At 38.0% G+C, this 24,852-nt stretch overlaps 1 long non-coding RNA gene and 1 pseudogene across 2 annotated transcripts in view; one reads left to right on the top strand and one right to left on the bottom strand.

Moving 5' to 3' along the window:
• LOC138174296 (uncharacterized) overlaps nt 1-13,211 on the top strand; it is a 40,969-nt gene extending 27,758 nt beyond the window's left edge. For both annotated transcript variants that reach the window (XR_011171669.1, XR_011171668.1), the window contains one exon: nt 11,485-13,211. This is a non-coding gene — a long non-coding RNA (uncharacterized lncRNA). The remainder of the gene's footprint in view (nt 1-11,484) is intronic.
• Nucleotides 7,274-7,642, bottom strand: LOC138174295 (programmed cell death protein 5 pseudogene; annotated as a pseudogene).
• Nucleotides 13,212-24,852: the final 11,641 nt, after the last annotated feature.

Below are 24,852 nucleotides of genomic sequence, written 5' to 3'. Positions count from 1 at the left end.
GACTTCTTTAGAAGCAAACAAATTCCTTTGTGTTTTCTCTGGTTTTTTTTAAGTAGACTGCAAATTAAATGAATCAATAGAGTGACATAATTGTCAAAAATATGAATATCATCTTGGGTTATAAAAATGTAACCCTCAACTCAGAACTACAGCTCTGGTCTTTCATAGACTGGTTTCCATCTTAGGAGTTCCTGCTCCCCTTTGCCCCCAGTTATATCTGTCTTTAACTCATTTTGCCCCTAGTCAGAGTTCCTAATGTGAAGTCTCAAATTATAGTTTGAATATAATCTGTATCTAGGTCTTCACAGATATGGATAAGGGTCCCCAGGTCTTATACAAGCACTCGAGGTAACAAGGGAAATTGATTGCAGGACAGCTTCTGTTACAGTCTACAAAAATAATGAAACATATGAAAAACCCACCATAGTGTATAACTAATATTATTTTCTCCCTACAGTGAATCTCACCTTTCCTCAGGGCTTTACTGTCTTTCATACTCATAGCACTACCTTATGGTTTGGACTCCCCTCAGAAGAGAAATGAGATTGAGTGAGAAATCACTCATTCCCCAAAATTTCATCAAGTACTGCTTTTATCCCAAAGATCCATTTAGACATCCAATCTTATAGCACTTCCTATGAGTTTAGACTCCCTCAGAAGTGAAATCAACTTTGATTTGCTAGCTAGGTAACTCCCTTCCTATTAGACCTACACTATTTGAGTAATTCATAATAGTAGAGAATAAAGGTCAGGTCTTCTGCATCTTCATATTTTTATTTAGATTATCCTGCAGCTCCTAGAAATTTTTTTTTCAGGGGGAGGGAAAGGGTGGAAGGGAGGCAGTGTGATATTCTCCTTTCTTTCTTCTAGAGCAAATGACAAGCACCCCTCAGGAATCAAAGTACCCTCCCCTCTCCTCTCCCCTTTCCTCCCCTCCCTCCTCCCCTTGCCTCCCCTCCCCTCTTCCTCCTCCTCCTCCTCCTCCTCCTCCTCCTCCTCCTCCTTCTTCTTCTTCTTCTTCTTCTTCTTCTTCTTCTTCTTCTTCTTCTCTCTCACACACACACATGTGCACACTTGACTAAATTTTACATCCCACTCCTGGCTTTTATTTTGGTGCCATCCAATTGACACATTTCAGAATCATTGATTAGTTCAACTAATTTTCATCAGGATCTTGAAAGTCAGGAGAGCAATCAAGTGCCCCTTTTGTGACAATAGTGAGCTTTCCTGTGTTTTCACTGAAAATATGTATTTTGATCTGTCTGAAATGTTATGGAGAATCTTGTCTACTCCATGTCAAGACAGTAGAGTGTTATACTTGGAGTTAGGAAGAATTGGATTAAAATTCTCCCTGTGATACTGTGTGGCCCTGAACAAGTCATTTCCCTTCTGAGGCTCAGTTTTCTTGTCTGTGAAATGAGGAGATTGGAACAGATGGATTCTAGGGTTCTTTTCAGTGAAGATCCTTTGATCAATCATGTGGTCAGACAGATGTGCAAACACTTAGATGCTTATCTAGGCAGTTCATTGGATCAAGCCCTTCATTTGGAGTCAAAAGACCTGAGTTTTGATGGTATCTCAGATCCTTGGTATCTGAGCAGTTCTGGACAAGTCACTTAACCTCCCAGCCTCAGTTTTCTTATCTGTTGAATCAGAATAGTAATATCGCTTCCATTGCAGAATTCATGTGAAAACTAAATGAAATAAATAAAGGACTTTGAAAACTTTAAACCCCGATATAAACCTTAGCTATTCTTGTTGTTATCTATCTACCTCTTGTATATACAAACAGTATCAGAACTGGCATTCTTCATCAGACTAGTAAAAGAGGCAACAAGAGATGTGGTCATTGACAAATTCTTCCGCCTTCCAAAATGAAATTGATTCAGGCTGCTAAAAAACTCAAGTTCCTTCATTAATAGCGCTTAGGAAACCATAATAAATCAGCCTATTAGGGTGCAACAGGGGTGCAAATTGGTGTCTTAGCTAATGTAGATAAAGATTTCAGTGCATGCTACATAGATCAAAATTTTTTTAACACATACTATTTTCAGAAATTTAGTGAATCTGGAAAAGCCTGATATCTGAGATCCAGCACAACTCAAGCTTTGCTTCATTCAATTGTCAATAAAATTGTCTCATTTTATTTTCTGATGGTTTATCAATACCGGTAATTTGTTGCTGGTTATAAGAAAGAGGAAAATTTAAATAAGTCCGACTAACAAGAAAGCAGATTTATTTCTCCATTTTGTCTTGCTCCTTGAGCTAATGACCAGGATGATGGGAGGTGCAGAAATCATCTTTGTTCCTTGCTTAAGCTTCAAGCATTAGCTTTATTTGGGAGGGAGAATTAAACTAGAGGGATTTTGTCAGAGGTGCAAGGTTTATATTGCATCTTGCCATGAATAGGAAATTGAGGCATCCCAGGCAAGATTCTATTTAAAGAAGCAGTGATTTGGGGAAGGAGGGTGAGGGGAGGTAGGTTTCTTTCTTTCTTATTTTTTTCCTCCCTATATAGAATAAAATTGCAGCTGTAACTTAGCCTGTCAAAGTGGAATGTGAGATCCCACCTGTCTTACCCGCTTACTATAAAAGCAGAGTGAGCACAAAAGGCTTTGTGCAAAGCTCTAATGGAAACGATGACAGTCAGGCAGAATTGGACAAGTTCCCTGTCAGTCTTTGTGGAGCTTGTGAGTGGGTTGAGTGGGAATGAATCATGATCATTGACCTCACTAATAGCATGGCTCTGTAGGTGGGCTGACAGGAACACTTGGTTTCCTTCTCTTACAATGAAAACAGCAATGTGGCTTTGGTGATTGATGATGGGGGTGACAATCTGGCCGCTGGAGAGACATTGGGATTGAAGGCTTAATTATTAGAAGATATTCTGTCGATGGAATTGCTCTCCACTAACACAGAGTAGCATCTCATCCTGGCCTCATAGACTTTTAGTTGGATAGACCTCAGATATCATCTAGTCTAGTTCCTTCATTTTACAGATGAAGAAACTGAGGTTCAGAGAAATGACCTTTGTCAAGGTCGACCAACCAGCAAGTAGTAGAGTCAGAATTTGAACCATAGTTTCCTGTCTCTGAAACCACACCACCTTTTATGTAAACTTATGGTTTAAAGGAATAGTCCATCAGAGATTAAATGACTTGTCCAGAGTCATACACAGGATTTGATACTCATCTAAATCCATAGTTCCACAAGATCATTAGATGAAGATTTATACCTGGAAACGAACTTGTATCTTATGTATTCCAACCCCCTCATTTTATAGATGAGAAAACAGATACCTAGGGTCACTTATCTAAGGTCATACAGCTAATAATGGACAATGTTAGGATCTGAACTTCAAATACTGTGATATCTTGTAATGTACTTACTTCCCTTTACTTTCATGTTCTTTGTGATCAAGCCCTCAGGAAGTTTACAGCACAGTCTGGCACACAATTCTGCCTCAGAGACACATGAAATACTGACACACAGGAAAGACTACTCAAGAACACAAGATCCTGAAGCTAAAATGTTTTGCTATGACCAAGTCTTACTTGGATGCTCTCCCACTTTTCGATTTACCCTTTGCTCTATCATTGCAATAGAAGGAAACAGCCTCAGACACTAACTTCGATATATTGGTTCTACTTATATAGCAGCCACACCCTGATAAAACCACTTTGGCAGATTGGCTAAACCAGGTTGAGGAGAACTGACAGGTCCAAGCCTGTAAATTAGCGGGATGTGTACTTCAAACATGTGAAGACTTCTGAATGAGAATATTTGTTACAATGGCCTTGAAGGTGGCTAAAGCAGGTGACATAGAGTGCTTAGAGCTTGGTCAGATATCAAAGATGCCGAGGTCATCCACTGCCTCCTGGGCCATTGCCAGTCATCTTGATTTTTTTGTTTTGCCATTGTACTTTGATGACTCTGGAAAAGAGTGAGGTTGTCAACTTTGTGCAAGTCTGCCTTACTTAAATCCAATTCACTCACAGTTCAAGACATCGTACCCTGATGCCATTGGTTCCCTTAGAAAATGAAAGATAAAAAACAACTATGTATATAAGACAATTATAGAAAGTCTTAAAATATTATGCTGGTGTCCTTCTTAGAGTTATGGGCAGCAGCTGTTGCCTTCTGACCCCACAGATCCACTGTCCTGCCCACTTTATGACTATAGTAATATTTAAATTGCTTCAGTCTATAGCTTCCACATCTGTCTTGTTTTTGATTACTTCCTTGATAGAAGACAAAACAGAATCAGAGACTCACAAGGCTAGTCTACTGTGTTAAGTTCTAAGTTTTGTTACTAATCTAACCAAATATAGAAACAGAGAGGCCTGAATTATTTTTCTATTGGGGACCATATATACCAAATGTCTACATATAAAGTCACTGAGTCACCCTGTGTCTGTGCCTGGGACCCATGGATAATTAGCATATTATCATCTTATGAAAAAAAATAGGACTCTTTTTTCTGAGACACAACAGTGTTGCCTCACTCCCTCCTACCCCATCACTGGATAGCCTGGACCAATGCTATTACCCTCCCACACCACTTCCTTACACCAAAACATTACTTCCTTCCTTTCCCCACTACCAAATCTCCCAGAATGGAAGTTCCCTTAAGTGGCCAGGAATATCTGGTACTGATTTGTAACATAATTCAACAGGGCTTTATTTTGCATTGTCTTAAGTGGGTTAATGTGACCAGATTCAAGGTAAGAAAACACAAGAAGTATGACTGAGACTTTCTGGTGCATTTTTACCTCTAAAGCACTTCAATTCACCATGAAGCTATGGTTTTGTTGATACAGATTATTAATTGTTAGTAAATATTAAAGTTGTATAGTTTGGGAACTGAAGAGGACCTTAAAAGACCACCAGATCAATGCCTTAAATTTGATAGATAGATAAAGAGATCAAAAAATACATACATGCAGAGAGAGAGAGAGAGAGAGAGAGAGAGAGAGAGAGAGAGAGAGAGAGAGAGAGAGAGATGAAGATACAGAGAGAGAGAGAGAGATGAAGATACAGAGAGAGAATTTCTCTCAAGGTTCCACAAGGCATAAAAGGCAGAAGTATGATCAAAACTCAAGTCCTCTGACACTTAATTTAGCCACCTTTACACCATACCATGACTGAATGATTCATGCCCTCCTTCCTTCAGTCCTCTACCTCCCCTGCAATCTCCTAGGTGATGAACCTTCCTGAACTTGGCCAAGTTGGTTCTCTGGTAATAGAACCACGGTCCATTGCTAGCTTTGTACACAAAACCTCACTAGCTTTATAGGACCTGCCAAGGAATGCATTCCTTTGGTAAGGTCTTGGATAATCCATGTTCACCAAAGTACTGTGATGAAGTAACAAAGAGGACTGGAGAGAATTGTCAAGTAAAGAGCAAATAAAATAACAAGAATTGTTATGTTGAATTGTGATGATTTCTATTTCCAAGGTTGGAGAAGGCCTGTTAAAATCCTACCAAGGAGGACCATTGATGACAGATTTGGGCAAGAGCAGAAAAAAACAGGTGATGTGGGGGCAAGGCTGAGCTGTACCCCATTTGATTTCCTAATTTGGGAGTTTCTCTAATAGCTTCCTCATTTGAAGACAAGCACTGGCAAGAATACAATTAAAAACATAATCCATTCCATATGTGTCTGGAGCTTGTTGAATATTTTGTAAAGTTAAACATGGCCCAGTGCAGGATCTCTGCCAGAGAGCTGGGGCAAGACCAGAGACTGTTCTGCAGAAGATCATTCTGCCGATGATTAGAGCTGAAAGGGAATTTGGAGATCGCTTCATCCAATTCCCTTCATTTTATGGATGAAGAAGCTAAGGCCATAGAAGTCTGTGTTCTCCTGATTGGTGATAGTCGGCCATATCTAGGAGGCTGCCCATCCTACACACTGCACCCCAGCTATCTTTCTGTCATGCATATTTTGCCTTGATGAATCTTTTTTTTCTTTGTTTTTGTCTTTTTTTGGAGGGGGGGAAGGCAGGGCAATTGGGGTTAAGTGACTTGCCCAAGGTCACACAGTTAGTAAGTGTCAACTGTCTGAGGCCAAATTTGAACTCAGGTCCTCCTGACTCCAGAGCTGGTGTTCTACACACTGCACCCACCACCTTGATACCACATTCCTAACCCCACCCCTACCATACATTCAACCTCTTGCCCTCAATACAGTAATCAAGTTCACACTGTCATTGCTGGAAAATGTGTCATCGATTGATTGACCTGATTTCATTCATTATTCCTGTGACTTCTCATACAAAAATAGCCTTGGACATTTTGTGTATACACACGTACACAAACACACACATTCATAAAACAATTTTATATATGTGTATATTGATCAATTAGATGTAAATTATTTTCAGGTTTGCAAAATATTTTGAAAATATTATCTGATTTGATCCTCATACTAATCCTTGGAATTAGATGCTATTGTCACCCCATTTTATAGATGAGGAAAATGAGGAAGAGGGTTAAATGACTTTTGAGGGTCACATAGCTAGTTAAGTATCTGAGGCAGGACTTTAACTCAGGCCTTTATATCTCTAACTCTAGTGCTCTATTTGTATGTAGATATATATGTATTATATAGTGTATATATACATATATGGACATATACATACAGAAGAATATACATGTATTCTAAGTCCTGTGGAATCACTGTTAATACTTTTGTTGATCAGGATTGTTTTCTATCAAAATTGTTCATTTTTATAATATTGATTTCCTAGTATAAATTGATTTTCTCTTCTGCTCATTTTATTCTGCATCAATTTATAAGAGTTATCTTTTGGTTTCCAACAGTATATTGATGGAATTAGGATGTCATCACTTGAGGTATGCCATTACATGGTATAGATTACAATTGATTCATTCCTGGCCATACTGTGTATTTCTTGTTCATGTCCTCTGATAAATCTGAAAACTTTGTGTACAGAGAGGTGGTCTACCTGGGTTCATGAAATCTCAGGAGCAAGACTTTTCCAGGTTACGAATGTTACATTTGCAATCAATGACACATATTGGAATCTATGAAATAGTGTATGCCTATGCAATTTGAGGATGGATTGGCATTTTCTTTTTACATAAAGAAGTCCTTTTTATTTGATTCTTTCTCAAAACGTATACAGAAAGCGTATAGTTATACTATATACTATAACTAACAAAGTTACAATATAGTTAGATCTTCACTTCTGCCAAGTGTCTTTTCCTACGTATTTTTCAAGAAGTTTATAAGTCTTTAAACATTTGATTTCAATACCTATCATCTCCATCAGACTCCATTACTTTTTTTCTGATGAACTTAATTGCTATTTTCTTTTCTGTTTTGCTGGCTTACTTTTTCAAGAATTTTTATTAATCCTTGCTCTGATATTCTTTCCACTCAGCTGTATCTTACCATCTGTATGATGTCATTCTCTACTGGTTGGACTTTACAAGTGTTAAATCACTTAACCTGGTCCATGCTAACTGATCCAGAACTTTATCGAGAATATTGTTTCTCCTTTTTGCTTCTCTGTGTTTTGCCTCCTATTGTTCTGGGTTACCAGAAGAGTCCCCATGCTTCTCCTGTAGCTCAGCCAGCTTCTGCTTCCACAGGGCCACCAGGTCTTCTTCTGCCATGATGGGTCTAGCGGGGTGGAAGATGAGCTGACTAGGTAGCACCAAGGACTGAAGACCCTGGAGGGACATTTTTGCTTATTGTTCACCTGGTGGTCCTGTTAAATTACATCTGTTTTGAATGAATGGGTAATCTCATCACTTCAGTTTATTTGGAAAGATATTGCAATAGGACAAAGAAAGTCTATTGGGAGAATTAAATGAGTCAGAGTTTAGCAATCCAAAACTGTTACTCAGTAAATCGCAGTTCTGCAGGGTTTCTATCAAATATGTGAACAAAAATGTGGGTAACAGTTAGTGTTAAGCCTTTAGAAAAGAAGCACTTGCATTGTGGTCATATCTGTAAAATTTTCAAGAGCTAAAGACTTTCCAAGGATTTGGTGGCTAATGTTAGAAATTTGGGATGAGTTGTGCCCTTATTGCTAAGTCTCTCAACTGATCTCACTCATGGACATGAACTCAAGGAGAAGAAACATGAAGGGGTATTCTGACCTGATCCCTCTGGAGATCTCTTGAAATTGTTAGGATAAGAAACATGAACAGGCCTTTAAGGACTGTCATCTTCCTCAAACGTGGACTACGGTCCATGATCAAAAGTGTTATAAATAAAAATAAATCTTTTTCATTTAACACTGACAGCAATCTAGAGGGTTATGTCAGGGGAGCAGGGAGGGATGTCCATCACAAGTCTATTCATGATGACTCATCAACAGTCAGATTATCATTTTCTGGACCAAAGTTGCATTAGGTTCTTGACCATGAAATATTCTGTTACTGATAAGTTCCAAGCCAATATATATGGACCTCAGCTCCAATAATGGAACCCATTGTCATATATCTTGACAAATGCAAAATTTAATTCTGCCTGCCAGAATTGGTCAGTATCACTGGCCAGCTATAAATTCAGGAAATGTTACCAACCAGGGAAAAATTATGTGGTTGAACATTTTATGTCTTAAATGACACTCATAGAAGGAGTGAAAGTGATCTCTTGTGCGGGGAATGTTTAGCTCTTTTGTGAGTCACATTCATGGCATTCCCAGCCAGTACAACAGAGTTCCTGAAGTAAAATACTTCCTCTCTGTGGAAATTCAACCCTGACCTTTGGATATTTGGAATGGAGTTAATAAATTCCTTTCAACTTCCAACATGTCCTTGACTAATAGTTCCAGAGGCATGGAAATTAACCTAGAAATTAATTTAGTTATACTATAGCTTATGGTCTTTACCCTTTTACTGGAGACAGTTCTAGACCTTGATTCAGGAAGTCCTGAGTTCAAAACTGACCTCAGATACTTTTAGGTGTATAACTCAAGGTAAGCCACTTAACCTCTGTTTGACTCAGTTTCCTCTACTTAAAAAAAGTAGAATGATAATAGTACTTACCCTCCAGGGTTGTTATGAGAATCAAATGAGATAATAATTGCAAAGTACTTAAGCACAGTACCTGGCACATAATAGACATTATACAATTATTTATTTCTTCTCTCTCCCTACTTTCTTGTGGCTACTAAAACATCTTACATTTTTACATAAATATGATAATATGGCCAAAAAAACCAGCAAGTGACTGATAATTTGTCCAGTTTTTTCCTCTTTGTAATAATAAGGCCATAATTTTTTCCCTAAGCATTTGATATTTCTCATTTTTCAGTTAATTTGAGAACTCATCTCTCAATGTCTGCATAATAGCGTTGTCTGTAAATTATGTTTTCTGTACATTTGATCTAGTTTAGCTGTCCTTTCCACCTTTGTGTTTTTCAGTTGTCATTCATTTATCTTCTCTCATGTAGACCATTGGAGACTGTTGAAGTCAGAATCTATATGTTGTGGTTCCAGTCACATGGATGGAGAAAAGAGTTCTGTTTGTCCTCTAAATTCCAATTTGTATCATTGAATGCCCCCTCAAATCAATTGACTGAGTTGTGACTCTTGCTGAGTTTTCTGTAAACTTGCTTTGAGCTCCACTATTTCCTAATGCTCCTTATGTGGTACTGGTTATAAACTTCCCACCATCTCCCTTGTAAAAACTTAAGAAGGAGTTTATATTATAAACTGGTATTTTCCTTGGCTTCCATATCTCCCATTTAGTTATGCCCTCCAAATGCCCAGGTATAGCTTTCTGATGTGCCAATGTACCTTAAGAACCTTCAGGTTTTGTCATCTACATTGTTGCTGTGGCCTTAGGACCACTCAGCCTTCCTATACACCCTGTAGATGGAACTCTTATTTGTGTGTTTCCTTCGATTAGAACATGATCTTAAGAGCAGGAACTGTCTCACATTTCTATTTATATCCTAGTACTTAGCATAGTGTAAGTACTTAGCACATGGTAAGTGGTTAATAAATGTTTTTCCTTGTTGCTTCTTATGCCTCCATTATTACAAAACAATCAAAGGACCACACAGGGGTGTTTTATGTTTTTTTTGCTTCTTGGGTTGCCATGAACAAAGGCTTTATCACCAAATGACCAGTGTTCTAGTAATGAGTCTGTCTCTACTTAGCTAAACTGGTTCTCAGAAAGCAGATGCAATTTGTTGCCAAGACATTGCTATCAATCAATAAACATTTATTAGGCACCTTTTATGTGCCAGGCACTATGAAAGGCACTGCCTTAGAAGCTCTTCCAGCATAGTAGAACCTATCTGAGTTTGTGGTCTTTTGGCATTACCTTTAAAAAGCCAGGTTCACTTGTGCACCACCATGAGAAATCCCTGTAAGACTTGTTCCAAAGTACTCACTTTGGGGCAATATGACTCAGTGGAGATAGCAGAGGGCTTACCAGTCAGAAAGGCCTGGGACTGAGGTAATTCTTCTACTTACTCTCTATATGACTTTAGGTAAAACACTCTCCTTTCTTGCACTTCAGTCTAATCATCTTTGAAGTAGGAATAATCATCTCAACACTGTCTACCTCACAGGACTGTTGAACTGAATATTGAGAACTGAAGACTTTTACCCCTGCTAAGTGCTATGGGAGATACTCCCCCCCCCTTATCCTTACTGTTTACTTTCTGCCATTCTCCCTGGGACATTGGAAAGGAGGGAGAAAGCATCACTCCTTCCCCATAAGACCTTGTCACTTTCTTGATCATATACTCCATTTTCATTATTTATTGCCAGACATTTTTCTTGCCTTTGCCACTGGTTAACTGTGACCTTATCCTCTGCATGTCTTTGTTTCTGGATATGTTCAACAATATGAGTATGTGGCTTTACTGCCTCCCTTTCCTCCTACCTTACTGACACAACATGAAGACAAATTGGATGATAAATGGGAATCCACTTAGAGGTCTAGAGGAGAATGGTGCTTTGGAAAACCCAAGTAGTAATATTGTTATTAGTAGTCACCAGGATCATATTTGTGCAGGAACAATAATGTACCCCTGATAGAAAATGGGAAAAAAATCAATTATGGATGACTTGGTATGCCCACATCAGGCCCAGAAAGGACTGGTAGATAATAAGACTTTAGCTGAACTGTGGAAAAGAACAAGGGGAAGCTAGTTGAAACAAAAGAAGAAGGAGATCATTTGAGATCAGTTTCCAAATGCATTCTATTAAAATGAATTATTCAAGGAACTTGTTTTGGGTGAAGAATTTTCTCAGATAGCTTTAAGAAATTGTCCTTTGACAATTGCAGAGCTGGGTAGCCCATCAATGCCATGTCATGATTTCTAATTAGATAATTATGGCACCTGGGGCTGTAAGGAGAAAGCATGTAAGTGGGTTTCAAATAGATTGCAGTCTTTTGATAATTATTTCAACCAAAATCTATAAATCTTGGGATAATATTTTGAATTAAAATGTCTCTTTTTCAAAAGTTCAATTCATTTCTCCTGCAGGTTCTAAACTGGAGGGGACCAAACAACCATCTTCACAGCCACACTATTGAGATATTGCCTGAGTGCCATGTTTGCTCATTCCAAACATATTTGCTTCATCGTCCTGTCATATGGTCCCTAAGGGCAGGGACTCTCATGTGTGTGCACACATCCCCAGTGTCTAGCACAATATATAGCATACATTGAATAAATATTTAGTTAAATTGAACTGAATTAATTTGAAAGTTCTGGGGATGTTAAGTGTAGAGAAGGGAAGTCTTATGAGGCTAGTAGAATGCAAATTCATTGAGGCCATTTTTGTCTTGTACACCAGCACACAGTACTTTCTTATCAAATATTTTTTGATTGATTGGTTGATCTAAAGCAAGTTGAGGGATGGTCCAGACTTTGCAAATGGACATTACTGGATCATGGATTTAGAGCAGGAAAAGAAAGACCTTAGAAATCATTTATTCAACCTCACTATTTGACATATAGGCAGCTTCCCTCGACAACTGCCCCAAAAGAGAAGTAAAATGAGTTGACCGACCACAGTCACACATGTAGAACCCATCAGAAATAGCCCTGTGAGAAGAGGTAGCTTGGGAAGTAGAACTTTAGAAGAGAAAAATAAGAAAAATATTGGGAATAACAATTGTATCTTTTGAAACAAATAGACATAGGATCAAAGAGTGTACCATTTGGGTAGCTATAGATTGGAGAAGCAGGCAAAGTGATTTTGCTGAGATTATACCTACCCCAGCAAGCATCTGTGAGTATGGGGCGATGAACTGCTTGACAGTAAGAGCAGTGGGATGTGCTTCCCACCCATCATCATGGGAGGTTCTTGAGAAGGGAGACAGTTTTTTGTCTTTCCTTATATCCTCAGTACTTAGCCTAGTGACTGGCAAATGCTTGAAAAATGGTTGTTGATTGACAGGCAGAAAGAGCAATGATGGGAAGTCAGAGAGTTTCCAATGTAAATTCTTGGTCTACCCCTAACTATGTGGGTAACCTTGGGCTAGTGCAATCTGATATAGGCTAGACACATACAATCATATTAAATATATTTCCATGTTAGTCATGTGGTGAAAGAAGAAGCAGAATAAAAGGGGGAAAAACATGAGAAAGAAAAGAAACAAAACAAAAAAAAAAGAGAAAATAGTATGCTTTGATCTGTGTTCAGATTCCATTGTTTTTTCTCTGGATGTGGATAGCATTTTCCATCATTCTCTACCTAGCACTCTCACCACTGTACTATCCAGCTGTCTATATAAATAAATAATATTTATATGGTACCTATGATATTGTGCTAAGTACTTTACAAATATTACAAATACCATTTGGTCCTTACAAACAACATTGGGATGTAGGTGCAAAGGCCCTCCTGACTCCAGGTCCAACTCTCTATCTGCTGTGCCACCTAAGCTTCTCATTTCAATTATCGTTGAAATGAAGATTTTGGAATAGACCAATGGTTCCCCACCTGTGGGCTGAGGGTGTGCAGAATTCTTGTAAGGGATTTTCAAAGTCATATGTGTGAAAGTATCCTGGTAGTGACTGAGCATAACAAACAAGCAATCATACCTACTGTAGACTGAATTAACATTCCTCATATTTTCTGTTTCTATTTCACAAATGTCTTTGGATGCTGTTGTGACAAATAAAATACAAGTTCATTTAAAAGTGTTACTAATAAGTTTTTTTTAAGTATGTAATTATTCTATAAATAAATATTAAAACTGCAACTGCTATCATATGGATGCCCACACTTATTGTTATTTTTTGCTATTGTTTAAAAGGGATCTTCACATTCAAAAAGATTGCTGACCCCTGGACCAGTTGATCTCTATGACACCTTCCAGCTCTGATATCTTATGATTCTATAATTTCTAGGATATTGATGATCTACAACATCATATTTCTATAGCTGTATGGACCTTCAGGGGCTATCTGGTCTAACCCTATCATTTTATAATGAGAAAACTGAAGCCTGAGGGTTCTTTCTACTGTACCATCTTGTATAAACTATAGCTCGAGTTCCATTGCATGAAATCCTTTCTGACCCTCAGAATTGCTTTATGCCTCCCTGCCAAACTTCTTTGTATTTAACTACTTTGTATATATTTGTATTTACTCATTCTTATACAGGGGGCTGCTGGTAAATGTTTAACAACCGACTCTCTGGGGAAAAATGTACCCATGATATACCTTTAAATTTATTTATTTATTTTTAGTTTTCAACATTCACTTTTATAAGATCTTGAGTTCTAAATTTCTCTCCCTTTCCCATCCGCCCTTCCCAAGACAGCTTGCAAACTGATATAGGCTAGACACATGCAATCAAATTAAATATATTTCCATATTAATCATGTGGTGAAAGAAGAATCAGAATAAAAGGGGAAAACCCTGAGAAAGAAAAGAAACAAAACAAAACAAAAAGAGAAAATAGTATGCTTTGATCTGTGTTCAGACTCCATTTTTTTCTCTGGATGTGGATAGCATTTTCCATCATTCTCTACCTAGCACTATCACCACTATATCATCCAGCTGTCTATATATCTCGGGTCATTAACACAATCTTATACGACGTCACAAGCTATATTAACAACAGACCCTAAGCCTCTGGCCAATCAGTAGATCAGACATTCAATGGTTTGATAAAACCCATAATTCAGGAGAATATATTCTCTTGCCTGTTTTACTGAGAGGAAATCTGACAAAAATGCACACAGGAAAAACACAACAACATGTTTATTTTTAGATACTGGAAGAGGAATGAAAGAAATGTGGAAGCATGGGGTAACAAATGCCAAGTCAGTTGTTATCTCTGGGATTGGAGTCTTTCGCCCCCATAAACTCACTGGAAGACTATCCATCACACTGACAGCAAGCTAGGCTATATGTCAAGGAAGTGCTGCCATATCACCCGGAGGCTTCTGTCTCTTTAAGAGATTACACTGGCTGCTGGCCCAATAAGACCCACACTTTTCTAATCTGCTTACACCAGATTGATTGGAGATACAAGAGTGATCATTAGACTGCCCAGCATTCAGATATCACTTAGCTTCCTAAAAGTCCTGACATGCATTTAGCCCTCACAGCTTAATACAATTCAGTGAGCATTCATTGAACTCCTGTTCTCCATCAGGCATCATTGTAGGACCTTAAGGTACAATGGCAGAAATCAAATCCTTTCCTCAAGGAGCTTATATTCTATTTGGGTGAGGGAGGGAATACATCCACCACAAATACACACACACCCACACATAGACACGGAAAAAGAATTAGAGAGTAATTTCAAGAGTGCTAATAACCAGGGGAATAAGGAAGGACCTATGGAGGAGGTGGCTCCTCAGTTGGTTTCTGAAGCCTAGGGTTGCTACAAGATAGAAATGAGGAATGAGGACATCCCAGAAATGGAAGACCATTTTTTGCACAAAGATGGTGGAAGGAGATAGGATTTTGTGTACAGGGAACAGCCACCAGGTCTGCTTGGTTGAAACAAATAACCCCTGGAGAAACATGATGTGAATGAGAATTGAAATGTACAAGGGAGGCAGATTGTGGAGAGATGTGAATGCCAAGTTGAAAGCTTTGTATCCTTGGAACACTGGAAACATTGAAAACATTTTTTTAGAGTGGATATGACCTGGTCAGACCTTTCTTTTAGGACCATCAGTCTGGCAGCTGTGTGGTAGATGGTTTGGAGAGGACATTTACTTGAGATGGGGAGATCTCTTTGGAGACTATTACAATAACCTTTAAATAAGAGGTGGTGATGATGATGATGATGATGACGACCACAATTCACATTTCATAGTGCAAAATACTTTACATCCATTTATAGTGGCAGCCACACTGGCATACCCAGGATGGCTGCCAGCACAGGTTATTAGATCCGCTTTACTAGGAAAGATAGCTGTTTAAGGGATCAACAATCTTTTAAAATTATAATCACTAGTTCAGGGGAAAAGTAAGCACCCTGAATATCAGAGAAAATACAAAGAAAATACAAGCAGAGAAATAAAGACCAACAGAGAGGGCTCTGACTACCTGAATCAACCCTATACTTTACACACATCCCTGGATGGAGAGAGCCTTTACATCTGGGAAGTCAGGGAGCTCTGAACATGTGGCCACTCAGAATCTTGACCAGGGAGTCACAAGATCCTTCTCATAAGCAAAATACCAACTCAGAGTATATATACACTTCTCAGAGCCAGAGGGCATCACAACCCTCCTCGGTGCTTAATTATAAATGAGCAAAAGATGTGAAAGCTTTCCTACAAGCAAGCCTCCTCTAAGTAAACTTCTCTTAATGGGCTTCATGCAGGACCTATTAATGGACAGGGAAGATCTTACATCTCATTAACATTACACCATTCTCTTCTGATCACCCTACAATACCACACTGAGTTAGTTAAATGGATCCAATGTTATTTTACATAAGAAGAAACAAAGATGTTACATGTTTGAAAGTCACATATCATTTCAAGATTTGTAACATGTTTTACTTATATTATCTAATTTGATTCTCAGAACAGCCTCATGAACTAGGTACTATTATTATCCCTATTTTATAGAGGATAATGATTTGTCCCAGATCACACAGCTAATAAATGTCTGGGACAGAATTTAAACTCAGGTCCTTTTGAGTCTTGGGAAAGCTCTCCATTTACTGCATTACATACCTGCCCTTGTAATAAGGAACAGGATCCCTAAGTTTACTTAGAAGCAAAAAATTGAGTGATTTAGAAAGTTGAAAGGTAAGATGTTGGTCTAAATCTAATTTCTGTAAAATTTTCATCTAGTTTTCCTAGTTCTTGTCAAATAGGAAATTATTTCCCAAAATAATTTATATTGTTGAGTTTTGAAAATTCCCCAATACTGAGTTCAGTTGTTTCTGATTCAAACCCAGGTCTTTTGATTTGAAGCATGAAGATCTTCCAAGTAAACTGAGACCATCACTGTCACCTTTCAGAAGTTACCCTTTTAATTTTCTGTTGAAGTCAAATTTTCAGTGCCTTTCTGTGGTTAAGATTTGGTGCCAGACTGATATTCCCTAATTGGTATGTGGGAAAAGGATATGAACAGGAAGTTTTCAGAGGATGAAACCTATGCTATCAATAGACATATAAAACTGCTTTAAATCAATAATAACTAGAGAAATAAAAATTGAAATGACTCTGAGGTTCTGACTCATACTTGTCAGATTGGCAAAGTTGATAAAAAAAGAAAATGAAAAATGCTAGAAAAGCTGAAGAGAAAGAAGGGCATTGATACATTGCTGGTAGAGTTGTAAGCTGCTCCTAGCGTTCTGGAAAGCAAATGCACTGAATTGTGCATATATTTTGGCCCTCTAGGTCTATACTCAAAGAGATCTAGGAAAGAGGAAAAGGAGCCATATGTATAAGAATATTTATAGTGGCTCTGTTTGTGAAGAATTAGAAGAAAGAATTAGAAACTGAGATGGTCTCTATCAATTGGGGAATGGCTGAGCAAGACATGGTGTATGAATCTGATGGAACGCTATAGTTCTGTAAGAAATTTTGATGGGGATAGTTTCAGAGAAACCTAGAAAGATTTGTATGAACTCATGAAGAATGAAGTGAGCAGAACCAGGAGAACAACTTATGCAATGACAAAAAAAATTGTAAGGACGATCAATTTTGAAGTCTTGGGGATTCTGATCAACATAATAACCAATGACAATTCTAGAGGATTCATGATGAAACAGGACTTCTGAGAGAGAGGAGTACTGATTCACAACACACACACACATTATACACACACACACACATATATCTATCTATCTATATATATATCTATATACATGTATTTAGATAGATTCAATGTGGGAATTTGTTTTGTTTGACTCTACAAGCTTATAAGAAAATTTTATTTTTTTTTACTTTCTCAATGAGGGATGGGAAAAAGGGAAGGCATATGTTTTTTTGATGATGATGATGATGATGATGGCAATTACACAAAGATTTGTCACTAGAAGATCTGGGTTTTAATCCTAGTTCAACTATTAGTTTCTTGTATGAACTCAGCCAAATCATTGAACCTCTTGGGACATCAGTTTTGTCTTCTGTAAAATGGTTGAACTTGGTGGAATAAGAAGGCCCATTCATTTCTTTAGCTATGATCTTAGGACCTCCACAAAAATGGGGGAGAGGTGTTGGACTTGATGGTCTCAGAGGATTTTCTTGTTCTAAATTTATTACACTGTGGTGTCTTGGTTCAAGATGATACCCAGGGGCTATGTATTGCATGTGTTGTTGTTTTTTTTTTTTTGAGACACAAACATAAAGTACCATTTGTCTTGTCTCTCTGGAGCCTCAAGGGCAAGCAACATATGGATTCAAGAGGAAGAGACACCAAGGAAAATTATCCGGTAATGAGCTAAATGCTTGCAGGCCTAGCTCTCTGCTGCTTGTGTGATGCAACCTACCATAACTCCCCCCTTTTCTTTAATCATTCATCTGCTTCAGAAGTCTTATAGAATCAGAGGATTAAGAGCTTAAAGTTCATCCAGTCAAAGCTCATTATTTTACAAATGAGGAAACATAGGCCTAAAGAGGTCAAATGACTTGCCCCATATCACATGGTGAAGAAGGGCCCTGATTCCAAATGCATGACTGTCTGCTGTCCTGATCTGCCTTTGTACCCTGACACCTCTTCCCTTCACTTAATATTCCCTAGATGTGAGGTGCTACTTCTGCAACTAAGCTCTGGCTGACATTTCTTTCTCTCTCCCACCTTCTCAAATCTTTTCTACCTTTTAAGGACAATTAGAATTCCAGGACCTTCAGGAAACTTTTTTCTGAGTCTTCTAGCTCCCATGATTTTGATCATAAAGAATTCACTTAAAGTGGTATTCACTTTCTTCTTTTCTTTTCTTTTCTTTTCTTTTCTTTTCTTTTCTTTTCTTTTCTTTTCTTTTCTTTTCTTTTCTTTTCTTTTCTTTTCTTTTCTTCATTTTTCAAATGCTTTATTAACTTCTGGTTTACATTATTCATTTCCACCAGATTTTGAGTTACAAATTTTCTCCCTGTTTTTCCCCTACCCACCACCCTAAAATAGCAGTCCCACAGGATATCCCCTCCTGCAATCTGCTCTCTCCCTATCTTCTTCCATACCACTTTCGACTTTTCCAGTAGGGCATGGTGGATCTCTATGCCCCAGTGCCCATATATCTCTTTTTCCAATTAGATGTAAAATAGTATTAGTAATAGTGTATATATATATATGTGTGTGTGTGTGTGTGTGTGTGTGTGTATTTTTAAACATTTGATTTTAAAACTTTGAATTTCAGATTCATTACCTTCCTCCCTTGTCACCCACCCTTACTGGGAAGATAAGCAGGTCAGTATAGGTTGTACCCGTGTAGCTAATGCAAAACATTAACATAGTAGATAAATTGTAAAAGACTGACTATATTTCCCTCCCTCCTATCCCACCTCCCACTTGTTCTATTCTCTACTTTGATCCTATTCCTTTTCAAAGGTGGATGCTTCTAATTTCTCTCCCCCCATGCCTGTCCTCCCTTCCATCATCCCCCCCCATCCCCTTCCCCCTACTCTCCTGTAGGGTGAGATACCCTATTGAGTGTATATTTCATTCCCTCTCTGAGCTAAATTCAATGAGAATAATGTTGACCCATTCCCTTTTGCCTTCCTATTCTTCCCCTCCATTGTAACCATTTCCCTTGCTTCTTCTATATGAGATAGTTTACCCCATTCTATCTCTCCCCATCTCCTCTCATTATATTCCTCTCTCACCTCTTAATTTCACCTTTTAAGTATCATCCCTTCCTATTAAATTGGCCTGTGCCTTCTATCTACATATACCTGTAAACATATAAATATATATACATATATATATAAACATTCACATATATATTCATATGCCCATATACCCTCCTATATAGAGTTGTGTGTGTGTGTATATATATGTATATATATATAATATATATATTTCTATTCCCTTCAACTATTTTCATACTGAGAAAAGTTTCATCAGTTACAATTATTGTTTTCCCATGTAGGAATGTTAATAGTTCAACTTTGATAAGTTCCTTATGATTTCTTTTCCATTTACCTTCTCATGCTTCTCTTGCTTCTTCTATCTGAATGTCAAATTTTATATTCAACTGTGTTTTTTTTTTCAGCAAGAATGATTGAAAGTCCTCTATTCCCCTGAAGGACCATATTTTCCCCTGAAACATGATACTCAGTTTTGCTGGGTAGGTGATTCTTGGTTTTAATCCCAACTCCTTTGCCCTATGGAATACAATATACCAAGTCCTTCAATCCCTCAGTGTAGAAGCTGCCAGATCCTGAGTTATCCTGATTGTGTTTCCACAATATTCAAATTGTTTCTTCCTGGCTGCTTGTAATATTGTCTCCTTGATCTGGGAATTTCAGAACCTGGCTATAATATTGCTAGGAGTTTTCTTTTTGGGATCTTTTTCAGGAGGTGATCAATGGATTCTTTTAACCTCTATTTTGCCCTTTGGTTCTAAAACATCAGGGCAGTTTTCCTTGAGAATTTCTCGGAGAATGATTTCTAGGTTCTTTCTTTGATTATGGCTTTCAGGCAGTCTAATAATTTTAAAATTATCTCTCCTGGATCTATTTTCCAGGTCAGTAGTTTTCCAATGAGATATTTCACATTGCCTTCTATTCTTTCTTTTGTTTGGATCTGTTTAACAGCATCTTGATTTCTCATAAAGTCATTAGCTTCCATTCGTTCCAATCTAATTCTGAAGGAATTATTCTCCTCAGTGAGCTTTTGAGATTCTTTTTCCATCTGGTAAATTCAGCTTTTTAAGGCATTCTTCTCCTCATTGCCTTTTTGAGCCTCTTTTGCCATTTGAGTCCATTTTTTAAGGTATGATTGTCCTCAGTCAGGCTGTTGACTCTCATTTCATAATTTTCTTGCATAGTTCTCATTTCTCTTCCCAATTTTTCCTTACTTCTCTTATCTGCTTCTTAATGTCCTCTATGGCCTGTAATCAGATCGTATTTTCTTTTGAAGCTTTTGGTGAATGAGTTCCGACTTCATTGTCTTCCTCCTCTTCCATGCTTTGTTCCTTTTTGTCCCCAAAATAGGAGTCTAATGTTGGATTCTTCTGTTTGCTTTGCTTTCTTTGACTGGTCATGTTGCCACTAAATTACTTAACTTTTGGGCTTTTTGCCACAGTAGAACTCTGCTACCAGACAGGGGAGCTTCATACCAAATGCTGGGGTTTTCTCAGCTGCCAAAGGTATTAGCTGGGTGCTCTCTCTGAAGCCTCCACACACTCTGGCAAGCTGGTCACACACCCCAAGATGTCCACCCTAGACTGCAATCCAGGTTAAAGCAAGAGTGATTGTTCCTCAGATTGTTCGCTTGGTCCCCCTACACTCTGCAGGCTAGGAGTTGAAGCTGCCACGTGGTGGGGGCTTCACTGCAGCCCTCAGCGGCTTCTTGCCCTGGGGGCAAAATCTGATGCACTCCCAACTACTGAGTCCCAAAGTCCACACTGTACTGACCTCTCACTTTGTCCTTAGCATCTATATGTTGATAATCTTGGACAGCCACAGCTACTGGTGATGTGGAGTCCCTCCAGCCAGTGGTTGTTCAGGCTCGCCCTGGAGCTAAAACCTCAGTGTGGGGCTGGGCTCAGCTCCCAGAATGCTGTGCTGGCCAATTCCTGCTGGAATGCAGGGCTATCCTCAGCAGGAGGTTAGCTTCTCTGTGTCATTTTGTGGGTTCTGTAGGTCCAAAGTTTGTTCAGAGTCCCTTTTTACATGGATTGGAGGTGTTGAGAGCCAGAGCCATGCAGAGGTCCTGTTTCTACTCCGCCATCTTGACTCTGCCCCACCATGGGTAGACTCTTAAGGAGCCTAGGTATCTGTGATGCTTATACTAGACAAGTGGGCCAGAATCATCTGACACAGAGTGAGTCTGTGCTAGATAATTCTCTGGTTTCCTTTTTTCATGGAGGCAAGATGGGGTTTTATACACAGAAAGATTGTGGAAGGAATCTCCACTTTCTTCTTTTCATTGTATCAAAGTTTTATTTACTTTTTTTGCTGCACGAATATACATCTGACATTGCATGGAGTTGTATTTAAAAATTATACATTTGTCTTAAATCTACATTTTCTTTTTAAAGTTAGCTAATTTTATTAGCAGGCATCATTTGTTTAATTAAATTAAATTTTATTTTATTTTTAGTTTTTAATTCCTGCTGTTTCCCTTACCACTCCCCCACCCATTGACAAAGGTAGAAAATTAAAACCCATTACAAATATGTTATCATGAAAAATAAATACCTTTATTATCCATGTGTAAAAAAAGAAAGAGAAGAAAAATGTTTTTTGATCTTCACTCATCAATTCTTTATCCAAAGATGAGTAGCATGTTTCATTGTGAGTTCTTTGGAATTGAGATTGGTCATTGTATGGATCAGAGTTGATTATCTAAGTTAATTATTGATTATTATTAAGTCAGAGTTGATTATCTATATAATACTTATATTACTGTATAAATAGTTCTTTTGATTCTATGTACTTGTTTTTGCACCAGTTAGTACAAGTCTTCCCAGATCTTTCTTAAATCATCCCTCTCATCATTTCTTATCACAGTATTCACATACCATAACCAGTTCAGACATTTATTTATTTATGGACAACCATCAGGTTCCAATTCTTTGCTACAGGGGAAAAAGTTACTACAAATATTTTTGTACATGTGGACTGTTTTCTTCTTTCTTTAATTTATTTAGGGTATAGACTTATTAATAGTATTCTTGGGTCAAAGAGCATAAACATTTTCATAGTTTCTGGGACATAATTCTAAATTGCTCTCCAGAATAGATGGACCAGTTCACAGCTCCATCAACAATGCATTTTCTTCCCACAATTCCTTTAGCATGTTTTCTTTAGTTCAATACTGCCTCTTTTCCTTTGTTATTATCTCATGTATATATCTTGTCTCCCCAATTCGACTGTGTATTCCTTGATACTAGGGGTCTAGTGTTTATAACTCTCATCTATATCCCACAGTGCTTAACAGTATGCTGAGCACATGAGAAGACACTTGGGATATATTTACTGGATTGATTGCTTGATTAAGCTCTTAAAGGGAAGTTGTTAAGAATCTTCTATGTTCTGACAAACTTTTCCAGGTACTTGGCTAAGCATGACCCATCCCCAGAGAACCCACTGAATTGAGACTGTAGGTACAGGAAAAATTAATGGAGTTTTGAGCTAAGAAGCTTGATTATTCACTCACTGAGTTGGAGCTGAAAAAGGGGGGTGATTTCAGGGAAGTTAGAAAGCAAGTCCCTTTCATGTAGGGATGGTAGTTCAAGTGAAGGATGACCATTAGCCAGGTATATTGTAGAGATAATTATAGTTCCAGTACAGTTTGGATCAACTGGGCTTTGAGTTATCTTCCAATACTGAAATTAAGTGGTTCTGATTTTGTGACATCAGGACCAGAAGCAGAACCCACTGTGATAAACTCCTCTTTCTTCCATTGGCTGGATTATCTACTTCATTGTAATTAGCTCCTAAATAGAAAAGTCAACATTGAGAGGGATTTATTATTCACCATATACAGCAAGTGACTGAAACCATTTTGCCCCTATGTGTCTCTTGAAGGGATGCACTCTTGTTTAATCAGCTCAGCACACCAGGGGACTGGCCATTCACACGAATTCCTCTGAGTGCGCAGCTTCAAATGCAGCCCTAATGGGCTGCAGGATAATATTTGCATCTACCTGGGACTCCTGCATTGATTTCATTAGGTGGCAATTACAGCCTGTGTGATTGGAGCTGGTTTTGAGTGCCCAGGGACAAGGTGACAAAGTCTGACCCAGTGTTCTTTTGTATTCCAGTCATATATGGGAAATACTCGGATGCTGATGTGAGTCAGCAGTAATGGGATTGAAGCCTTGTTGGTGGGTACAATTAGCAAAACAAATTCTGCTGCAGTTTCTAGGTTATACTACTTTGGTCACATGAGAAAGACTCTGATAGAAATGGTACCCTGATGGCCCTTATAAAACTGTCAGGAGAATCAGTTCAACCCCAGCATGATTCCCCTGGTACATAATGTGCTGTTTATTTTTCAGCTGAAGGAGAATATAGGACAAGGTTCTTCATGTCTGACTGACTGGTACATACTGTAATAGAGGGATTCTATTTCAGTGCCTATATTTAGCATTTTTAAAAACATTGAAATGGGTCCAGTTTATACTATGATCATAAAACACAAACCACTAAAAAGTTCCTTTTGAATATGGCCATTTGAAAGATACCCAAATGTATTCATTCAATTCCCACTCTGCCAGATAGTGCAGGTGACTCAAAGATAAAGCAGTTGTAGTTTTCAAGGAGCTTAATGCTACTATGGGAAACTGAGGGAGAGCTGACAACATGTACATTGATAAGTAAATAAAAAGTGAAATAAAAGACCACATTTGGGGTACTATGTTCCATTTGGAGAACTCTAGTTTCAGAAGAGTAGTGATCAATTTGAGAATGTCCAGAGGAGAATTCAGACTGATAGCTGTTATAGTTTCCTGGAAGGCCAACCTACAGCCCTGAGCCATTCCATCTTATCCTTGGGATGGATGATAGTTTGGATGCTGTGTAAACTATTATTATTATTATTTTTGAAAAATCATTGTCTTGTTATTATTCTCATTCTATTCTTTTCATCTCTTTTGACAAGATTCAGGTAAAAACAATCCTAGGACAATTTGTTATCCTGCTATTATTTTCTAAGAAAGGTAAAATCAGTCTATATCTGAGAGGAAATTGGTAAAAAAAAAAAAGTTCTGCAATTAAGTCATACATTGCTAAAGAAGTGCTTGAGCCAATATTTGTAGATCTTATACAGATTCATGATTTTCTAGGTTTGCAGAGAACTAAAATCTCAGTGACATATCATGATATATTCATTCTGTAGTTTGTTATATTAATGACATGCAAAATTTCTGTTTCTCATTTGATGCAATTTCCCTTTTTGCCATGTTGGACTACTTGCAACTGCCTAGACTGCCAGAAATCTTCCAAATTTTTGATATTGGAAGCTGAGAACAGATCAGATACAATGAGAAAAGGCAGATTCAAAGCTTTACAAGGAGTCCATTGGAAAAGTTATAACATACCAAAGGGGAACACCTTGAGAACTCCAGCAAAAGGACTTCCAGGAGCTGGCTAACCCCTTCAGTGCATGTGTTTTCTAAGTCTGGGGCCATTTCTCCCTGGGCTCTGTATACAATGGTGGGAGAATATATCACAGACTTTTTTTGGGGGGGTATTTTGTAGTAAATATTATTACCATGTCACCTTAGTAAATAGCTTTTTTAGAAGCTAATTA

Source organism: Petaurus breviceps, unplaced genomic scaffold, assembly GCF_028583685.1.
Source record: "Petaurus breviceps papuanus isolate PSGF00001 unplaced genomic scaffold, PetGlider_PUasm1.0 688, whole genome shotgun sequence".
NCBI lineage: Eukaryota > Metazoa > Chordata > Mammalia > Diprotodontia > Petauridae > Petaurus > Petaurus breviceps.
The sequence above is the reverse complement of the archived record's forward strand: the minus strand, read 5'-3'. Positions and strand labels throughout refer to the sequence as shown.